Source organism: Lissotriton vulgaris, chromosome 2_1 (genome assembly GCF_964263255.1).
Source record: "Lissotriton vulgaris chromosome 2_1, aLisVul1.2, whole genome shotgun sequence".
NCBI classification, from domain to species: Eukaryota; Metazoa; Chordata; class Amphibia; order Caudata; family Salamandridae; genus Lissotriton; species Lissotriton vulgaris.
Genome location: NC_141687.1, coordinates 1,116,415,871 through 1,116,439,211, shown reverse-complemented (window position 1 = coordinate 1,116,439,211; position 23,341 = coordinate 1,116,415,871).

Here is a 23,341-nt window from a genome sequence, read left to right as displayed (position 1 = left end):
GTCTTGCCTCATCTGATAGCCTATAGGCAGGGTGTAGTTCTGCCTGCCTGAATTTTAAGTTCAAGCTTACAACTGTTTACATCCAGTATATTCAGGTGGCAGTATTCTGTTATTTAATTGTGATGAACTGTCAGCTGAATGTGCAATTATAAAGAGGAGTTAATCAGATGTCTGACAGGTGACTCCTGTGACTTTGATCATCACTTTGATCATTCTTTTTTATGTCATCATTGTGGAGGCGATGCGTGTACACACAGTATCTGGAATCCGCTGTCAGAGTCCAGACGCCAGTTTTTGTTGTAAGTATTCTGGGGCATATTATCAAGGCTTATATCGCCGCTTTTTTGGCACATAATGCTGAAAAAATTGCTTTTTTTATCACTTAACTAACAAGTACACGCTAACAAGCATTAGCGCCGCTTTCCTTACTACTTTGCATGTCAGCAATCAATTGCTAATGACATGCAAAGTAGGCGTTCCTCACCTAATCCTCATTGAATCCCTTGCAAACAAAATATCGCCCTATTATCAATGCGGGCCCGTACCCGCAAAGTGATAATAAAAGCTGCGCTAACTGCGGTTGTCACTGGTTTTTAACCCCTGTTCAAAACTTGACTAAGCTATATTTACAATGGGAGGTGGATTATAATGTTAAGTCCAACCTCCCCTATTATCAAGGTTTACAATAGCGCACTTTCATTTTCGCTTCTTTTCTCATGCTAATGCCAATTATCCCCGTCTATCGCTGGAGTTTACATCGCCATTGCGCAGAGCGTTGCTAATACTCCGCTGACATGGAGATGTACTCCAGCAATAGACGGCGATAATGTAAATCACGCTAAGCTCAATTTGCGATAATTTTCGCATGTCCTTGATAATATGCCCCTAAGTGTTTTAGGGCAACAGTGATTTGGCTGGCGCATCATTTGTAATGGCACTTATTTGCGAGTCGTGTCTTTGATGGAATCTGAAGTACGAGTCTGCAAGTTTCATGCAGAGCGTGTTGTGTCCTGCGAGACATGTTCTAGTGTCTCGACAGGCACTGGTTTAGTAACCACTCCCCCTATGGGAGTGGGCACACACATCCCACACCCATCCACCACTGACGTCACGAGTGACGTGGTCCGGCTAATAAATGGACCCGGGTGCACGTGCTCGTGGCCAGTTGTAGAACCCTATTGAGTGTGTCTGTGTCTATGACTTAGCAGCATGTGGGCCAACACAACAATGGTGACGACGCGGGTCTGACCCCGTGTGCTTGGCCCTCAGCGCTGCATCATTCCTCAAGGGGTGGGGGGGAAATGAGCCTGATGCGCAACAACTCCCCTGCTGGGCAGATCACGGACAACTGCGACTGCAGTGAGGAAACAGCTGTGTCCCAGACCCTGGTGGGGACGGTGTCATCCTGGCACATGACACCTACAACGATTGCTGCTGAGCAACTGCCGCGCCGGAGCTGAGGCACTCACCCTCCAGTGTTCCCCATGCACCCGCCACTCTGACCGGTCCAGCAGCGAGGGATCTGCAAGAGGGGGCAGAATGCTCAAACACCAGAATCTAAGTGACCGCAGGTGGGCGGCATCACAGGAGGAGATACTTCACCCTGCCCTAGCATCACCCCTGAGCGGTGTAAAGACTGCGTCTATCCGTTGACTGACCGAATGCCCAGGTGAGCAGAGCGGTGAGCAACCCTGAATCCCTGTCCCGCAGGCACATGCCACTTCCCAACCCATGTGTGCAGGCTGCCCATGTCGGCGCCCGCTATCCAGCGTGAAGGCTTGTTGCCCCAGGGAGCAGACCGTTGCCGGGGAAGGATATCTCCCTTTGAGCCGTGAATATCCCTCATGAGGGGAAAGCGGTACATTGTTCGGAGAGGACCATAAACAACGCCGCAAACGTGGGAAGGCCTGAAGGAGTGGAAAAGGAGTGGCAGTGCAGAGGTTCATGCCCCCATACCTGCTCAGGCACGAAGGACCTCCTTTCTCGCTGTTAACTACTTCAGCCAGGAAGGAGGCCCCGCCAGTGATTGCCTTGACACAGTTCAGGCCCAGCAGTCGCCATGCGTCCGCCAGAGTCAGAGCCGGCTGGCCACCAGGAGCAGCAGCACGCCAGTACTAGGAAGGAGCAGTGAGTAAGAGCAAGAATAGCCCTCCCAGCGCACAGCGTTGGAGACAGCGCCACCTGGTGGTCTGCGGAACAAACTGTCTCCATTGACACCCCAGCAGCCCGCACCTGACTACAAAGAGACCGCGGTAGGCGACAACACAGAATAAGACCCTGCACCAGCCCTTAAGCGTCCGGGGGTTGACACAATTGAATGAGCCGCGGAAGCCCCCACAGACTGCTGTAACCTGGGGAGAGCGGACCAGAACACAGTGCCACCCAGCGGACTGTTGTGCCACACTGAACCCTAGCCAGCAACCCCTGTCTGTCCTTCACAAGTGCTTTAAAAGGCCCCATAGTGCGTAACTGACTGCCAGAGCCTCTCCCTTCAAAGTGGCAGCAGTTTAAGCTTCAAGGCCTGCTTGAAAAGGATGGCTGAGTCGCCGCGAAGCAGAGGGGTGCTGTGTTTGCTGTGACCATTCTCGGATAGACCGCACTTGCATCTCCACTCCAGCGCGACCGTCAGCCAAGCCTGCTGTGGCCGCAAGAAAAATCACGCTGCACTGCCACAATGTGCCCATCAATAGTAACTGCGCCCTGGTGATCGGAGCAGTCCACAATGAATCGGCTGCAAAACTGAGGAAAAGCTGATGTGGCCACATTTCATGAGGCAACCTCTACAGAACTAGATCTGAAAAGCCAAATCGTCGGACCACAACTCCCTGAGCGACAGAAGTAAAGGACTGAAAATGCCACTCAAAACATTATGTACTTGCAACAGTGACTGAACAATGATGGCCAAAGAAGCCAAAAGGCAACAAGGCCCATGCAAACTGCTGCCAACAGCATGTGACCAAGCACTACACCCCAAGAATAACCCAAGAAGGCTGCCAGCGTGTTTGGGTGAGACTAGCCCTCAGTGACGCACAGCATGAAGCAGCACGCACTCAGGAAAGGATGGGAGAGTCGAATGTCAAATGGGCAAAGGAGCAATGGAGACGCTGAGCCCACCAAGATAAGCAACCCTAACTGAGCCAGGCTGCATCACAACAGCCCAGAGGGGTATATATCAGAGTTCGCAAGAGGAGAAGAAGCAAACACACAGAGAGTTAGCCAAGAACACTATCACTGAAACAAAATAAGAGCCTCTTAACAGAGACTGCTAAAGCCAAGTTCTGCTGCCACTGCCGGCAGCCAACGATCTGTTTCCCCTAGGAAGGCCAGCTGTGTACTGTCCTGAGAGAAAATTCTAGCACGGCAAGGAGAAAGAGCAGGCACAACTGGTGCCAGAAGAGAGCACCCCTAGGAAAGAAGAGCCCGCAGTCCGAGGTGCATGCCGCATGCAGCCAGCAGCGCGCCAGCACAAGGGTCAATGCCCAGGAGGAAAAGAGACCTCTTCAAAGAAAAGAGGCACTGCTAGAATCAGCAGGGAGATCCCATACATCTCTGTAGAAGCAACAGCAACGGAGCCCAGAAGGGGCTAAACGCATCACAGTGTCCTCCCTCACAATGCCGCAAGCAGGAGTCATCAGTGACCCAAGGCTGAAAAGTGGAGAGTCTTACACCACACATGGCCAGCCGCCACAGCTCACCACTGCTCGTGGAAGTCATTCCCTGGAGAGGGAACAACCGGAATAGGAGCATCAAGAAGATGCCTGAAGAAGGAGCACCCAAGAGGAGTGGCTGCTCGCCATGCAGTCGAGAAGAGCGACTGAAGATTAGCCCGTATGGTACGGAGACCATTGAAGTTAATAGGCCCGTTGGCCTTTTCAGAACATGGTGCATGTCACTGCACCCGGAGAAGACGAAGAAGAAGAGTGGAAATCGTGTCACCCAGAATCTGGAAAAATGCAGGTGCATCAAAGACAACATGAGGAGGAGCACAAGGACTCGGAGAACCACAAGCCAAGAACACCTCCAAAGACATCAGACAGCCACCACGGTGGAGCGACGGCCCTGGCGACAGCACCACGGGAGAACCACACGTAAGCCACTGCAAGCGCACACTGTGTTGCTCCCATCGCTTCACAGTGAGACCGTCCAACCCAATGGTGGCTGTTGGAGTCGAGTGGCATCCCTGCTCCTGACCGCAAATGCCAGAGGTACAAGACAAGATTCAGAAGAGGCAGTCACGTGGCTACGACGTCCATCGAGAAACATCCTCTCCTAGTTAACCATCACCACCTGTCATCCAGGTTCAATGGCAGCTAGATCATCAGTGCCATGTCCATGACACCACACTCAGCAAAAAACGTGGAAGTGTGACCGGAGGGTCTACACCAAGAATAGGACAACCAACTGAGGTCAGAAGAGTAAGTTGTGAGTGGCAGGGCCGGACGATGAAGAAAACCCAAGCTACAACAGGAGTGTGTCCTGACACAGCGACAGCAAGGGAAGAGGGGGATAACCCAAGAAGGAACTGGCAACCGCACAGCGGGATTCAGAGAGTAAGCCGCACAGCCTGCGCGAACCGAGCCTCAAGTCTTACATTCCTCAGCGCGTTCATCACTCCTCCGTCATCAAAGTCCCAAGAAGTCCATGTACACGAATGCAAGTACCTCACCCGAGAACACGGAGGTACCTGGCCAATCCCTGCCTCAGGCGATCAATTCCAGACTAGACACCTATGCCCATCAAGGCAAGTCGTCACCCTCCATTGTCCTGATTCACCACACGGCTGGCAATGATACCATGCCAGCCCTCATCAAATGCGACACATGGAGTGGAGTTCTTCACTAGTGCCAAACCAGCCAACAAGAAAACTCAGAGGCTAACTGCTAACCCGAACTGAGGCAAAGAGAGCATATCATGACCAAGACCCATACACCCTTGAGGTTTGTGCGAGATACTGGCTACTGGCTCATCAGCGGCTTGCAGCTGCCCCCAGCCGGCACATACGCAGCCCCAATCACAGCCTACCAGCAGTCCCATGGCAAGCCCGCAGAAGGGCCTCCCCAGGTGGGAGAGCTGGTAGATACATTGCCCCACCGACAGGTCACCGGACACAGCAAGACAGCTGTTACATTGACAAAAAGTACTTTGTAATGTAAGTAGATCCATTAGTCGTAGGTATTCTTAAGTTGGTTTATTAATTATAAGTTGGTAGTAAGGAAGGCCCCACCGGGAGCAGCATCCAGCTGCTCAGCCCCACTCACTCAAACTGACCACACATTCAAATCATGCATACACGAACATTCTAATGACATCACACACACAGGCTGAGCAGCAGAGAAGGAGAAGACCAGAGTATAACACATCTCCCTCTTTTAAAACAAAGAAAAGAAAAGAAAGCAAGAGGAAATAAATACAGTATGCCCTGACTGTGACAAGGTCAGGATTTCAAATAAGCAGTCAACACAAATAAATGAATGACTACAAATAATATTATGAAATAGCAATATAGCATAATATGGGAATTCTTGCACAAAACATGAAAAGAGGCATAATATCACCTCACATAAAACAAATGCAAAAGACATCACATAACAATACAATCTGACAAATTAGACCTCACATAACCACCATCCCCCATCACAAACCAAAACCCTAAATAGCACAAATCATGCCAGTTGGCCAGACTGTCACAAAAAGCAATAGACAGGGAACCAAACTAGATAAAATGGCGTTCCAATAGAATAACAAAAATAGGACGCAGAAGTCCCCACACGCTACCCGAAACACACTTAAAATAAAACACACAGCACAAGGCGCATATCTCCTAGTGCATGGGGTACATGACACCCCAAGTTAATGTACTCAAATTACAACATTCCGCACGAGGTACATGACTCCCCAGCGGCTCTCTGTAAAACTGAATAGAGCACTTACGTGGTTCAACAATATAAATCATGTATGAAACTGAGCATGAACAAAACTGAGGACTAAACAGCCCCATATAATTTAACCTGAAACGGATGGAGCACCTCAATCAATGAGCACCTAAGTGGCTCCGCAAAAAATACACACTAAAAATCCAAACTTGAAAAACTAATCTTCAGAAAATTCGCACTAGAATTGAACACCTCAAAAAGAATTTGAGCACTAAAAGTGGTTCAATACAATAGAAGAAAAATGTAACCCCTGCAAAACTCCTCACAGTAAAAATGTGAACTCCTCTATTAGAATAGAGCACTAAGAAAAGTGGTTCATCAAAAACATACAGCGTAAATAAATCTCATCACTTACCAAAAGTAGTTCCAAAACATATATCAGTATCACACGCTCCAACTAATAATCACTAGAAATGAATTAAATTGAGCATCGCATCTCAAATTGCGCACTTATATGGCTCAACCAATTAAAGCAAATACAATAAAGAATGAACACCTCAAATAAATTGAGCACATATGTGGTTCATTACCATAAAAGAAAAATCTAACATTTCCACGACTCAGCATAGTAAAACATGACCACTAAAAATCAACACTTAAAGAAATAAATGAGCACCTGAACAAAGGTTTCAGTACATAAGTAGCTCAATTCAGTAAACGTAAATTAATCCATTAAAATGACAGTAAAGGAGCACTTGAATAAACATCTCAGCACATAAACAGTTCCACACAGTAAAAGTAAACTAAATCAGTCACTCTGAACACAAACATGTAAACTACCGTAAACATATCATCACCAATACACATGTGATTAGCAAATATTTCAAAATAAGAAACTAAAACAATAAAAGTAGTCACCGTTGTCACGATAATGCTGTAAGACCTGAGCTTGGCAAAATAATAAATTGACATAATAAATGTAGTCACCGTTGACTCAATGCGCAGCTCCACTTCTCAAAATCTGTGTAATTGTGTAATTACTCCTCCACAAAGCATCGCTGCCATGCTGATACAGAGAGTGAGTTACGATGCTTTCTCAGGACACTTCACAGTTCCGGGTAGGTGTCAAACAAACGTAATCACGCAGTGCGTCTCTTCTGGTTTACGACTTTACTGTCATCATTGCGTGATGACTCATCATTCACAGCCTGCTCAAACTACGTTCTGGAATGTGGAGACTATGACTCTGACACAACAAAGCTGAAAGATTCCTTCAGGATGGATGTCGGCTGGCACACAGAAGATCACGTCACAGGTAATCACTTTTAAATTAAAACAAAATGGAAATGTGCCGTTGCCTTTGCCGAGGATCACACATGAAACCGTTTGAAGCACAGGCACTTATTTATTTATTTATTTTATTTTATTTTATGTAGCTTATAAAGTGCACAGCTACCCCCGGAGGGGTGTCCCGGCGCTAGAACCTGAGTCTTAGAGGGGAGAGAAGGAACAGAAGGGGAAGTGGCATGATAAATCAGAGTCTAGAAAAGAGCCAGGTTTTAAGTCTGGCCCGGAAGGTAAATTCGGAAGGGCAGAATCTGAGCTCGACTGGCAGCGAGTTCCATAGTTTTGCAGCAATGACACTGAATCCTCTGCCACCCATTCTAGATAGTCTAAAGCGGGGAGAGATCAGGAGGCATAGGTCATTGGATCTCAGAGATCTGATGGAACGGGATATTGAAACTCGTTTTTTTAGGTAGTTTGGTCCGCGATCATTAATGGCTCGGTGCGTCAGGGTGAGGATCTTAAACTGAATACGGCTGGCCACAGGTAGCCAGTGCAGTTCCCTACGATATGCGGCAACTGACTGACGATAAGAAATATTACCAATCAGCCTCGCCGCCGCATTCTGGACAATCTGCAGCCGGTCAATCAGGTATTGGGGAGCTCCGGCATAGAGGCTATTAGCATAGTCCAGGTGGGACGTGATGAGAGCGTGGGTAACTGTCCGGCGGGAATCCAAAGGGAGATAGGGGAGGATCTTCCTGATCATGCGTAGCTTCAGGAAGCAGGCAGAGGTCACTTTTTGAATCTGAGTCTTGCATGACAGGGAGTCATTGAAACGAAAGCCCAGGTTACGGGCCGAATGGACGGGAGAGGGAGCGGGATCGAGTGCCGAGGGCCACCACCAGGAGGAGGGGATGGGATTTTCCTGGTTAAAAAACAGCACCTCTGTTTTGTCTGCATTGAGTCTTAGATGGTTTTCAGACATCCAATCACTGATGTTGTTAAGGCACCGGCGGAAGTTGGAGAACGCGGAGTCAGAGTGGCCTCTAAAGGAGAAAACTAGCTGAGTATCATCAGCATAAGAGACCACCCTGACCCCGTAGGACTCCACCACGCCGGCCAGTGGGGCAAGATATATGTTAAAAAACAGAGGGCTGAGGGACGAGCCCTGTGGCACACCGCAAGATAAGGGTTTTTCCTCCGATCTGAAAGGCCGCAACAGCACCCTTTGGCTTCTTCCAGAGAGGAAGGACTCGATCCAACTGATGGCAGTGCCGCCAATGCCCATGTGCCGTAGTCGGTCAAGGAGGATGGGGTGGGATACCGTATCGAATGCCGCGGACAGGTCGAGGAGGACCAGCATGGCCTCCTCGCCTCTGTCCACGCACTCCCGAATGGTCTCCGAGACCTCCAGCAGAGCCGTCTCAGTACTGTATCCCGCCCGGAATCCAGATTGCGAGTCGTGCAGTAGTAAGTTGTTCTCCAAGTACTCCGTGAGTTGCAACTGCACGGCTTTTTCCAAAACCTTAGCAGGTTTGGGGAGGAGGGAAATAGGGCGGTAGTTGGAAAAAACAGTGGGATCGGCATCTGCCTTTTTTAGAATTGGGATCACCAAGGCTTCCTTCCAGGTGGTAGGGAAAAAGCCATGGTGCAGAGAGGCATTCCAGATAGAGAGGAAAGAGTCGGCTAGCAAGGGGGCCAGTTCACCCATAATTTTGGCCGGAACGGGGTCAGAGGGTGCACCAGACTTACAATGAATGAGTAGTCTGATAGCATCCTCCTGGGCAAGTTTATTGAAGGCAAGAAGGGACGGAGAGGTAGGGGGATCGGTAGACGGGGATCGAGGCGTTGGCCCTTTAGGGAAGGAGACGCAGAGTTTATCGATCTTTTCGAGGAAAAAGTCCGAGAGACCTTCACATAGTTTCTGGCTCGCTAAGACCTGAGTGGTCCTGGCCGGAGGGGTAATGAAATCTTTAACGATGGAGAAGAGGGTTTTTGAAGAGTTTTTGGCTTTAGAAATTTGGAGCGAGAAGTGATCTTTCATGGCTGTTTTTTTATGTTTGAGAAATTTTTTCAAGGCCGTCTTGTAGGCAAGCTTAGCTTCAAGATCGTAATTTAGTCTCCACTTCCGTTCGAGTGCTTTACAGCTACTTTTTTCCTCGCGGAGGGAGGTGGAGAACCAGGGGGCGGAAGGACGGGATCTGGTGGAAGTGATGAGATTCTGGGGGGCAATGTGGTCAATAGCGTTGATGAGGGCGGAGTTGAGCCTGGCGATATTAGAGTCGATATCCGGGGATAGATGGTCCGTCTGGAAGTGGAATATCGGGTCCAAGGAAGCGCAAGTGACTTTGTGCCACTTCCTTCCCAGCTCTTTCCTGGGCACAGGAGGGATAGGTTTACGGTCTAAGGTCAAAGAAAAAGGGATAAGGTAGTGGTCGGACCATGTGAGAGGAAGGGAAGGGGAGACGGTGATGGTGGGGAAATTAGCGAATATAAGGTCCAGGGTGTGACCCGCCACATGAGTAGGACCGGTAACAAGTTGAGTGAAATTAAGGCTGTCCATGACTTCCAGTAAATTATTCGCTTTTGCACAAAGGGGATTATCGACATGAAGGTTAAAATCACCTAGAGCTAAAAAGTATTGATGTTTCAAGGCTAGATCAGCTAACTGGTGGGTGAGAGCGGTAAGAGACAGGGAAGCCGCCGTGGGGGGGTTGTAGATTAGAGAGCCAGCTAGAATAACAGCCGCGGAATCGGATACTGAGAAATAGAGGGCTTCAATGATACCAATGTTGGTAAGTTTGGTAATAGTCAGCTGAAAATGAGATTTAAAGATGATTGCTAGTCCGCCTCCCGATTTTCCCCCTACACGATTAACACATTTTATGTCATAGCCTGATGGAATGGCTAAATAGATGTCCGGAGAGGAGGAGTCAGTCATCCAAGACTCAGTGAGGAATAAAATGTCCCACTCCTCGGAGGAAATCAACAACCAGATGTCATTGGCATGACGGGGGAGAGACCGGCAGTTGACTAAGCCTGCTTTCAGCGTCCGATGATTAGAGGCAGAGAGCTGCGGCGTGGGATAAGGTAGCGAATGGGAAAGGAAGGGCGGGAGAGTGAAGTTACATTGAGGGCAATGAAATGGAGCTGATTCAAGATGGATAGGGTTGCAGGGGGTAGTGGCCGCACAGAGGGAGGGATTAAGAGAGTGTAGCTGAGAATTGGTCCAGCACACACGTGCGAAATCAGCAGCATGAACAGGGGAACAGGCCCTGGGCCCGGTCCAGGCCCGGACGGGCCCAGACGGGCTTGCCTTTGGCGCGCCTTCGGCGCGCAGACGGCGCGCCCGCTGCGCCCGTCCGCTGCGCTTCCTGGCGAGGCACATGATTTATACCCAAGAGGGAGGGCGTCACGGGGGCGTGGCCAGCTGAGGTGGGCGTGTCTAAGGACGCGCCTCGCCCTCTGTAATGGCGATGAGGAATCGTTGCAGCGCTGAGAACGCTGTTTAAGCAGGGGTGAGTAGGTCTTGAGTTAAAAGCAATACACAATCAAGTTTTAAAATGCGAAGGGTTCACTCCCGGCTTCCGCCTCAGCAGACTCACAATTCAATAATGCCGCGCTGTCAGCTGCGCGCGCTATTTAAGGTGATATCAGGGGGCGTGGCCAGCTGAGGTGGGCGTGTCTAAGGACGCGCCTCGCCCTCTGTAATGGCGATGAGGAATCGTTGCAGCGCTAAGAACGCTGTTTAAGCAGGGGTGAGTAGGTCTTGAGTTAAAAGCAATACACAATCAAGTTTTAAAATGCGAAGGGTTCACTCCCGGCTTCCGCCTCAGGAGACTCACAATTCAATAATGCCGCGCTGTCAGCTGCGCGCGCTATTTAAGGTGATATCAGGGGGCGTGGCCAGCTGAGGTGGGCGTGTCTAAGGACGCGCCTCGCCCTCTGTAATGGCGATGAGGAATCGTTGCAGCGCTGAGAACGCTGTTTAAGCAGGGGTGAGTAGGTCTTGAGTTAAAAGCAATACACAATCAAGTTTTAAAATGCGAAGGGTTCACTCCCGGCTTCCGCCTCAGGAGACTCACAATTCAATAATGCCGCGCTGTCAGCTGCGCGCGCTATTTAAGGTGATATCAGGGGGCGTGGCCAGCTGAGGTGGGCGTGTCTAAGGACGCGCCTCGCCCTCTGTAATGGCGATGAGGAATCGTTGCAGCGCTAAGAACGCTGTTTAAGCAGGGGTGAGTAGGTCTTGAGTTAAAAGCAATACACAATCAGGTTTTAAAATGCGAAGGGTTCACTCCCGGCTTCCGCCTCAGGAGACTCACAGTAAAAGTGAAATGAAAATGCGGTCAAGAGAATCATACCCATTCCGATTAAAAAGTCCAGGTCTCTTCTTGCTTTACACCATCGATGCAGTGCAAGCAGGCAGGTTTAAGCCATTCGCGCCACACACATGTCTTCTAGGTACGAACTTTACTGTTTTAAAAATGCAGAAACCGGAAACATGCACAGAGTGTCACAGAAAATGCTGAACAATTTCTCTCACAGTGAAGAGGTTCAAAGCTACGTGAAAAACCAGTACCTAACATCATCAATCCATGTCCTTAAATTTGACACAGCATATTTATGTAGGTAAAAGCGTCAAAAGCAAGTTGGTCATCCACAATGAAAGCATATTTAACGGATGACAGAAGCAATGTTCAAAACAATCCGAAAATTGGTCGTAGTAACAGGTTTCAGGTCTCAAACTCCACCTCATAAAATACTCGAAGTAACCATTTGTAGACAGGTTGATTTAAAGCAATACGAGGCATACACTGTCCAACGCCCAAAACATACCTTTCGTAAAGATGTCTTCAGTAGGCTGTCAGATGTAACATGACACCGGTGGGGCATCAAAAGCGTTGCTTACTTCTTTTAAAAGATTTACTTCTCATCTTTGTAGTTCCATGTTTCAAATATAGTTCCTGCACGCGTAGTTCTTCCTCGATCGTCGCCATTGTTACATTGACAAAAAATACTTTGTAATGTAAGTAGATCCATTAGTCGTAGGTATTCTTAAGTTGGTTTATTAATTATAAGTTGGTAGTAAGGAAGGCCCCACCGGGAGCAGCATCCAGCTGCTCGGCCCCACTCACTCAAACTGACCACACATTCAAATCATGCATACACGAACATTCTAATGACATCACACACACAGGCTGAGCAGCAGAGAAGGAGAAGACCCGCATATAACAACAGCCTAAGAGAGACTTCGGGCGAGCTAGAAACAATCCAGTGAACTTTCACCATGGACTCTCACCATGATCTTGACGCACCCAGTAAATGAACTATTATTACACACCACATACTATCATCCATGTCGGCGGACGGAAGTCACGAGGTACTAAGGAACATGATTACACTGGCACGTTCCTAGTGCGCAGATGACATCTTCAAGCAAGAGTTTGTGTCCTGAACCGATCGGGTTAAATGATGAGCATCTGTTGGGAGCATCCTGCCACTGTGGAACTCACCAGCCCTTGTCAACCGTTTTCCTGATGCCGGGCTCGAGAAACTGATGACCCTGTGGTGTACATTTCACTATTAGTTATTCCTACAGGTTGAACTATTGAGTTTTTATTTTCATTAAAGTTTTGGAGGAATGTTGTGTCCTGCGAGACACGTTCTTGTGTCTCGACAGGCACTGGTTTAGTAACCACTCCCTCTATGGGAGTGGGCACACAAATCCCACACCCATCCACCACCGGCATCACGAGTTACGTGGCCCGGCTAATAAATGGGCCCGGGTGCACGTGCTCATGGCCAGTTGTAGTACCCTATTGAGTGTGTCTGTGTCTATGACTTAGCAGCATGTGGGCCTTAGGCCCCAACATAACAGAGTGCAGGCCTAGAGGATGCACGCGTTCCCTCATCGTTGTCAGTGGGGCATATGAAGATGATGCAGGACTAACGGTGACGTAGTTTGCGGGGATGTTTCGTGCAAGCACCAGCCTCGAGGTACGCCGGCACTGATAATCCCTACGTGCCACCTTCTTCCTTTACCTGCGTTTCACAATATCAAGGGGTATTGTGCTTTGAAACAATATTTAAGAATGCTCAAGGACCAAGGGGTAAATTGTCCCCGGCAGTGTTCATGGCGCATAGAAGAAAGGCAGAAACACACGGAGACCAGGAAGTGACCACGAAACTGCTGTGGCGTGATTAGTGCTTGGAAATTGTAAAAAGGAATGAAGAACACCTCGATAATTCTGTGTCCAGGCAGACTCCAGCATATTTGTCGGAGGCTCATGCGAAAAAGCAGAAATTGAGTAGTACATCGCAAGCTTTATTGTGTTAAGAGCAGAACTTGGCAAGAACTGTTTGGTACAGACTAGGGAGACCACTCTATTTGCTTTGATATTTTTTTTTTGGATGGGTAGTGGTGACAACTTTTTATAAGATGTGTTTGCTTGTGTACTAATAATAGTTTTGTGTGAGAGCTCACTCACCAGTGTCCTTGAGGGTTACTGGGAGGTTGCTGTCCTATGCCATTGACATGTTATGTCTGTGTGCTAATAATAATATGCTGCTTTGGTGTTTTTGTTCAATAATTGTGTGTTCGGTATGCCCTACTGTATTTCTGCATAAGTGTTGTTGCTTGTGTAGGCCATGTACGTATGTCCCCCATGGTGTGCTGGTTCTGAAGTGAGGTTCCTGAGGTTCTATTGCTACTTTTTCTTAGATTCCCTCTGTGAAGGGGTATGTGATGGGTTTTAAAGATACCCTGTGATGTGATGGGTTGAAAGATATCTCTTGATATATTTTCTGAGTTTCCTCTGCCTGGGTATCGTTACTGGGGTTCTGTCTTGATATGTTGTTTGCCTGTGTAAATGTGAATTCTTATCAGTGTGCAAGTTTCGTGTGCATAGAAATCGTCATTGTCATGTTATATTGATTTCCTCTGTAAGTGTGACTTCCTACTGGTGCGCAAGTTTCCTGTGCGTGGGAATCATCATACCGTCATGACTTATTGATTTTTCAGTTACCCATTGCTTTCTGTTACACTAAATACCCTAGCTAGAGGGATGACTGTGTGGGGTGTAAGTCACCCATTGCTTTGTGTTACACTAGATGTCCTTTCTTTGGGGGATGACTGTGTGGGGTGAAAATCCCCCATTACTTATTAGAACAAACGCAGGTTGCCCTTCTTGCATGGGATGACTGCGTCGGGTGTGAGAAACCTGTTACTTCTGTGTAAGGTTAGAGTTCTTCATTTGGGTGTGTGAGGATGAGTGGTCTTTGTTTGTGTATTTGAGTTTGAGAATTCGTTGATTGTGTGAGTGTTTGTTACTGTTGGTTGGTGTGCCATGCCACTTAATTGTTGGTTTTCAATGTAAATGCTAGTCAGGCCAGTTGGTGTGGTTTGCGGTGGTAATAGGAGGGAATTTTTTTCTTTCCAATATGCATTTGTATGAGATGTGTGTGCTTTGTGGGGTGTGCCTGTAGAGGGGATATGTATATTTTGAACCTTTCTATTTAGTATGGTGATGTGGGACTGTTTGGTTTCCACCTTCAGTCCTTTCTTTAGCAAATGTGATCTTAATGTAAATGTATTGTTTCCATCTGGCATTCGCAATACTTTTATGTGTTCTGTAAAGGGTGGAAATGCGTGTTAAAGCTTGTGTATTTTATTATGGATGTTCCCAAATTGAAATGTGTTGTTTCCATCTTGCATTCACAATATTTGTATGTGTTCTGAAAAGGGGGAAGATGTGTTTTATCTTCTGTTTTACTTTGCATGTACCCTGATGCTCTGGACCTTGCTGCTCAACCAGCATGAATGTGCTGCATGAATGTTGGAGTGCATGGTGATTCGCAGGAATGCTTGGGTGCCTGTGAGGTTGGGAGTGTCATTTAGAGTATGGTTTGAGAAGAAGGGAGGCTTCTCCTGGTGGGGCTATCCTAAGGTATAAGCTAAGAATCTACTATGAATATACTTAACCGCAACTAAGACCAATAAATCATCACCCATAATCTACACCTCGGCTACTAGACCTTTCATTGTAATATTTCATTGTATCACTTACACAAATTTATGTTGGGTTTACACTATCTGCCATCTTCATCGACATTATAATATAACACATGATGACTATTGCCGTCTTTTGTACTAATTCAAGTTTTGCTGGATTTCTCACAAATAAACAGAGGGTGTTCTGAGAGGCCTTTACTCGCTGTACCTAACCATAGACACACCAGCTGTCCCAGGCCTTTGCTAAACCATATATCAGTACAACTGCTTGAATAAGCTGTGAGAATGACTAAAATTCAGTGCATTTCTACCATGAGAGAATCTTCGAATGTATTCTTTATAAATAGTTTCTTCTACCTTGTTCCCTAATTCTGAAAATCCTGAGAACCATGTATTTGCATAGAATAAATGAATGTTTTTGTCTAAAGTCCTATAAAATGACACAGATTTAATTAACTGAGAGACCTTTTCCCCCACCTTTATAAGGCAAATATGTGCTGGATTTCACTTAGAACTGTACAGAGTTCTTTGGACTTATGAATTGCAAGCTTTGCTGCTAAAATTACATATGACACATGACATTCTACATAAAGCTTTGAAATGGCAACCCGTATTAGTCATTCTGATAAGAATGTGTCAGTATTTCTCATTGAATTTGGATAAATAAAGATAGCGACAGTTCAAGTCGGGGAGCACCAAAGTCTCTATCGGGACTACAACGCTATCGATCCAAGCCATTGACACGCCCCATGCTTTGGATTCCAGGATACGTTTTTGTGTTTACAGATCTTCTCTGTTATAAAACATTTTACATAATTCTTTGTTTCATGGATTGTGTAGAGCATAATATGTTCTGTTCTGTCAAACATGGCTTCCAAGTTTTCCTTCTTTTTTGATGAATTAGGCATAACATTAAGACTAACGTATGTTCTTCTTTAACAAGTAAGTATTCATTTAAATATGAGGTATTTCCTTTGGTCCGCAGGTGTTGAGAATGTGGGTCACTTCTGACACCATGTAACAATTTAAGTATTTTATTACACACCAGTGGAGGAGGTAGTTTTTCTTCTAACAAATCTATCCTTGTTCATACTCTACTGGCTGCAGCCCATGCCTGCTGATTCCCCCGGCTTCCATGCGTTGATTACACTCGACATATCTCTCAGCCGCAATCCACCCCACATGCATTCCCAGAGAGCTAATGCACGAACATGAGCATCTGCTTTCTGCCCCTTTGCCTGCTATCAAGGTTTACCATGTCAGGCTATCAATGAGCAGATGGTTTTGTTTTTCGCTGGCTGCACACCGTGCATGAATTGACCCTTTGTACGTATTTTGCTTATCCATTCAGATTATCTTAGTGATTTGTTTGCTTTTTTCATATGAGCACCTAACTACGCTGGATGCTAAGTGAATGCTTATTTATCACTCGCACTTTTGGAACTGCTAAGTGATCAACAATACTCCGCTTCAGCACGGTGGTAAGTCAATATTATTTGAACTCCCATTTTAATAAATTCCACACCATGTTTGGGCAGCTTTTCCATCTTTACACATTTATGTTACAGACCACCCATTAACCAGGAGCTGTGTACTGATTTTGTCCATATTTGTGCTACGGACTACCCATTTATCGGGTGCTGTGGACTGACCCGGTCTGCCTCTTTAGGCACCCATCACGGTCAGTAGACCACACACACAATTACATTTGTTTTTATGTTAACTCACATACCAGAGAGACGGGCTCTAATTGTACTTTAATCTATTTCGATTGCCACTTTAATTTCCATTGTCCTGATGAAGACCTGCACACAGTGTCTAAATTTACCCTTAAGGCTTAATTCGGGTCGAAACGTCGACACCCCTCAGTCTATGGCCTGGAGTACACTATAATGGTCCTCCCTGAAATTGAATGATGCATTCTAAAAATAGGAGCATCATTCTGTGAAGCGGACATAGAAGAATATAATACAATTGTTTTGTAGATAGGCCTAAGAACACAGATTTACTCTTCCCAGCATTATTGTAACCAGTAGCCTTTGTGTAAATTATGATGCTATGATCTTCAACTGTTCCTTTTCTGACTATCCCTTCCGCCACTCACCTCGCACATGAGCAATTTTCCTGTAGTTTTTGTTCGATGCAACTGTCAATTGACATATTTGCATACGTTTTATTGATTATGCTATTACCATAAGAAAATAATTTAAACCGTTTGTCTCTAGAATTCAGTTGTTTTGTCTTTCTCTCTGGTGTATTTCTGATGAGTATTTTTTCCTCTCTTGTTTAGTGATTATGATAATACCTTTTCAAGGACTCAGCTTAAATTCAAGAATCATTGCCTGTTTGGTTTTTCTAAAGAGGTATGTCAGGACCAATTGTTGTCCTTACCGATTTGCACCCAGGTACTTCAACACATTTTGGGTTACACCAGAGTGGATGGGATGCACCCATTCATTGCGGCTCTGCTGAAAGAAGGGATTTTATTACCCTTTGTGAGAATCTATAGTACTCCTGTTCTGCTGATCAAAAAACAAGTAAAGCAATAATTATTTGTTTTGAATGATTTGTACTTCCAAGTTTTTATGTAGTTCCCAATCCTACAATTGTTCTTTTTTTGTATACCTGTGTCTGCCACATGATTTACTTTCAATTTCCATCTCACTACATCCTGTAAGTCAGTGCTGTTTTGCTTTTACATTTCATAGGGGTCAACTCACATGGTCCAAAGGACCCCAAGGCTCTACCAAGTGACCTTCTATCTTTTCACAGGCTCTCAAAAATGATCTAGACACCCTCATCTTCCCAGAAAGATCTATGCAGGTTTGATGTGTTCGGAAATGTTAATTGCTTTTAGCTCATTTCACTGTTCAAAATTAACTCCCTGTATCTTATCACTGAATAAAATAAAATTGTCTAAAGAGAACTTACAATTTTATTTACACCATATTTAATATTTAGGTCATAATATCTTGGCGGGAAATCGCACTTGCCTGCAAACCAAATTGGAGCAAACAGTAAGCGATCCAGAGCTGTAGCCTTCTCCCAAATAGAAAATCTTTTGAGGTTGGTTGCCTACTGCTGGCAGTGGATTCTGGTTTATGCTAACATTGTCAAACTCCTGCAAGCTTGTGCTTGAAAAGACGCACCCAAACCTTTTTCTCGCTCCAATGAGACTGAACAAGGATTTCAATCTTTGAAAGAAGCATTGTTGTCATCATCTGTCTTTAGTTTAGAAGCTATGCCAAGCCTTTTATAATATATATTGTCATGAAAAGAGGGTTTTGCTTTAGCCATTATGGTTCAGGATCATGGTGATGAAAAGGAACCAATTGGCTATTGCGCATTTGCTTTTGATGCTGTCGCAGCTGGGAGGACTCTGTGCTTGCCCCATTTGGCCACGGCTGACCACTTAGTTGGGGCTACTCAGAATATTTTGTAAGTGATTCAGCGCACTGTTGCTGTTCCTCATGCTGTGGAGCGATTACTCCTGACAACTGAAAAGTAGCAAATTTCCATGTCAAGATATGAAATATTATTATTGTCTGCATCTCATATTAAACTTGTAAAATGCCACAGGATAATTTCCACTCATCTTTTTCTTACTGAAACTCTTTACTCTGGTCTCATGACAGCCTACCTAACCAAGCCTCATATTGATTTAACTGATGCATTTTTACCAAATTGTGGTCTTGTGTATTATGTTGATGGTATCTAAAATGATGAAATTAGGTTATCCCCATGACATAATTCAAAAGCATTGTTTGCAAAGTGTTCACTCTGCTCAAGTAGTGAAATTGATTGCTTTTACTTGTGAATGTATTTAGCAGCTCAAAAATGTATAATGATCTTCATTGATTTAAAGTATGCTCATGGGGTTGTTTGCAATTGTTTTTGGCTTATCTGAATGCAACATTGATTCCCCGCTGATGCTGGACTCCCCATTAAAATAGGGCAAACAATGGCAAGTGTTTGCCCTCCAAAAAGTGCTGCTTCCAAATCTTCTTAAACTATACCACTGTGTTGCCCACATAAGCATTGATACCCAAGTAAAGAGTGATGTATTGCTTTCTACCTCATAACACTCACTAGTTTCACCCTCTTTCGTTTTTGTTGCCCAACTGTTTTGCCATTCCTGTGCCACTTGCCAAGTCCACAACATTGGGAAGGGTGTTGAAACTGCTTCCAATACACACCCACCTTGATGGTGGCCTTTGCTCTAACTTCAAATTAATTTTAAACAAATGCCTCAATTTTGCTCTTGTTTTTATTTTCTGGTTTTGACTTGCATGTTGTCTGAATGGATTGAGGTCAACATGTGTGTCAGAGTCGATGCTATGACTGTAGGGAAGAAACTTCTAATGGATTTAATACCAAAGTTTGGAATGCCCTTGTTGATCGGGAATGACAAGGGTATTCAGTTTTTGTTTTTCTAAGTATAATGGAATCAAACAACACTTACACTTTGCTTATCACTGTGAGCCCTCTGGGAGGGTGGAAAGGAGTTATGGAGCCCTAAAGAACAAGATAGGTAAGATGTGTGGTGAAACTGGGCTTAAGAGGCCTAAGGCTGTACCATTGGTTCTCTGGGCAATTAAAGCTACTCTTAATAAAAAATCTGAGCAACTCACTATGCAGATTCCCATGGTTCTTCCTTCTTCTCATCTGATGTCTCCATCTTTACTTTACTTGCATCTGAATGATAATTTGGCTTTGCAATATAGTAAACAACCAGGTTGCTGTAAAGATAAAACAGGATGAACATTTGATTATAGTTATTTGGGATGTTTTAAGCTTGAGGTGGAATATTAATGATTATTTATGTGCCCTAAATTGCACTACTGAATAGTGTAAGAGGGAGAAGTTTTTAATGAAAACCATTGCATTATTATAAATGTGTCTACTGCAGCAATGTTTTCTTGCTCATGCTAATTGTCCATTAAGAATGTCTAGAGCTACTCTATCGCATCTTGCCTGTCGAGATGAGAAAGTGTTGATTATCTCACAGTCTGAGAAAGATTACATTTTGTTTACAACTGAAGTTTGTCTTCATTTTCAATGTTCTCAGACTCAAGCACCTGCTCATTCCCATTGTTTCTAGAAGATGCCATTTGCCTAGTGGTGGTCACTTTTATACAGTTGCTAGGAGGCCTTCTTTTTGGGTGAGCCTCTGATTCACAGATACATTTTCACTTAGTTAATAAACATTTATGACTTTAGATCAGAGCTTCTCTGAAATCTGTCATTTCGACACTATTCTACTTAAAACAGTGAACACAATTATGCTGTATGTCACAAAGGAGGCCACAATATTGTCACTAAGAGCTTGAATGAGTACTAGACTGGACTTTGTTTCATTTGGCACCCAGGAGAATCAATTTAAACACCTTCAGTCATTAAGAACACCTAGATTTTGCTACACCATTGACCTCCTGATGTCACTCCATAGACACACTTTGAAACTGAATGTCTGCTTCAACATGCTTTCGCTTTTGTTCTTTTACATTAATCACTGCATGGAGTTGGCTCCATTTTTTTAAATTGGTCTATCTTACCTTAAACCCTAACCAATTCCTTGCACTCGCCAGTCTGGATCTCCAGGTGTTCCTTCACTTCTATCACCAGAAAAAGGGACATAACACAACATAACATAACATGACATAACGTAACATAGCATAGCATAGCAAAGCATAACTTAAAATATCATAGCATAACTTAAAATAACATAAATTATGGGGTGTTGGCTTTCACCGCTAATGATTGATCAAAAGAGAATGATCAGAAGACAAATAGCCACAAATGTGGAAAATAATGCAAAGTGATCACAATCCCAGTCAAAGTCCTGAATTCTTGTTACAATATTTCTACAATGAGAGGGGTGCACAGAGACCTCGCCCATGAGAAGGTCCTTGCTTCTGGATATCCTGGCTTTATAAAACATTTGGAAGTGACTTTATGCATCACTTTAGTCCAATAATCATTATGTAAATTTTCAGAGATGGTCAGGCACTGCTCCTTATTTTAAGCCACTTCTATATTGGTATTTGTGGTATGTGTTGGATGGTTCATGTCCTCCTGTTAGACCAGCATCTTCTCTTCTTTAGCTTGCATATTATTGCTTCTTTCACGTGGCCCATGGAACCACTTGGGGAGCCCTCAAGTAAAATAAGAGTCTCATGATGACGGGTGTGCAAAGCCATCATCTGCTGAGAAGACTTTCTACGGCTGAGGTTCCTGATGTATAAGTATAAGTGGGAGGGTAGGCTGATATTCAGGAGTAAGAGATCAAGAGCTCTGCCTCATCCACCAGAGATGGAGTGCAGAGCTTGTAGCAGGACCTGTTGAGCAGGCAGGAGAGGGATATATGACGTTACCACGCGTACTTTTAGCACGCATACCATTACCACTGATTTTTTACAACGCAGGTCATGTTACAACGGATACCCTTACAACGCAATACACTACAACGCACATACTATTACAACGCATACCATTACAACGTAAGTATAGGTAAGTATATATATATATATTTTAAATATTTTGGTAATATTTAATTTAATTAATCATTATTATATTTTAAATAATTATTGTTTAAATATTTAATTTAATTATTCTTTATTTAATCATTAAATAATTATATTAATGACATTATTTTTAATTGAAATTTTTAAAAATATATATTAAAAATACCCCTGTACCCCAAAACCCATACCCAGCCCTAAAACCTAAAAATACCCCTGTACCCCAAAACCCAAACCCAGCCCTAAAACCTAAAAATACCCCTGTACCCCAAAACCCAAACCCAGCCCTAAAACCTAAAAATACCCCTGTACCCCAAAACCCAAACCCAGCCCTGAAACCTAAAAATACCCCTGTACCCCAAAACCCAAACACAGCCCTAAAACCTAAAAATACCCCTGTACCCCAAAACCCATACCCAGCCCTAACACCTAAAAATACCCCTGTACCCCAAAACCCAAACCCAGCCCTGAAACCTAAAAATACCCCTGTACCCCAAAACCCAAACACAGTCCTAAAACCTAAAAATACCCCTGTACCCCAAAACCCAAACCCAGCCCTAAAACCTAAAAATACCCCTGTACCCCAAAACCCAAACCCAACCCTAAAACCTAAAAATACCCCTGTACCCCAAAACCCATACCCAGCCCTAAAACCTAAAAATACCCCTGTACCCCAAAACCCAAACCCAGCACTAAAACCTAAAAATACCCCTGTACCCAAAACCAAAACCCAGCCCTAAAACCTAAAAATACCCCTGTACCCCAAAATCCAAACCCAGCCCTGAAACCTAAAAATTCCCCTGTAACCCAAACCCAGCCCTAAAACCTAAAAATACCCCTGTACCCCAAAACCCAAACCCAGCCCTGAAACCTAAAAATACCCCTGTACCCCAAAACCCAAACCCAGCCCTGAAACCTAAAAATACCCCTGTACCCCAAAACACAAACCCAATACCCCAATACTTACCTTTAAACTTACCTAAACTTACGATGTAATGGTATGCGTTGTAATAGTACCTGCGTTGTAAAAAAATGCATGGTAAAGGTATCCGTGGTAATGGATCCTGCGTGGTAATGGATCCGTGGTAACGGTACTGCGTGCTAAAAAATCCGTGGTAACAGTTACATACCGCAGGAGAGCAGTAATGGTGGTTGTAGAGCAGATAGCTGGGTGTTGATTGAACACCTGCCTTTGACCTGGACTTTGTATGCATCTGAGCTCAACAAAGACTAAGCAGGGTCAGACTGGTTCAGAATACATTAGGACTGAGGGATTTGTACAGGGACCATTCTTGTGGTCCTAGCCTGAGGCATCCCAAAATGGTGAAGATGATGATAGAGGGAGATTCAGAAAAAGAAAGAATATTTCAGGGTTTGTGACTCCCTTCTAAATTGAGAGGGGAATTTGGGCCATGCACTACTCACAGTGGGGTCATGCTATCTCCACTAAAGCAAGGATGCATGTATCAGAGCAACAAAAGAATGTGTCCAAAATCAATAGTATACAAGGACCACTAATTCCAAGGGTCAATTTTTACCAAGTATTTTAGTGAACATTCAATCCCAAAAATATAAATGGAGAACAAAACATTGCATAGATGATGCATTAATAGCTCTCTTCCTGTCCATGACCTTTCTTTGTTGCC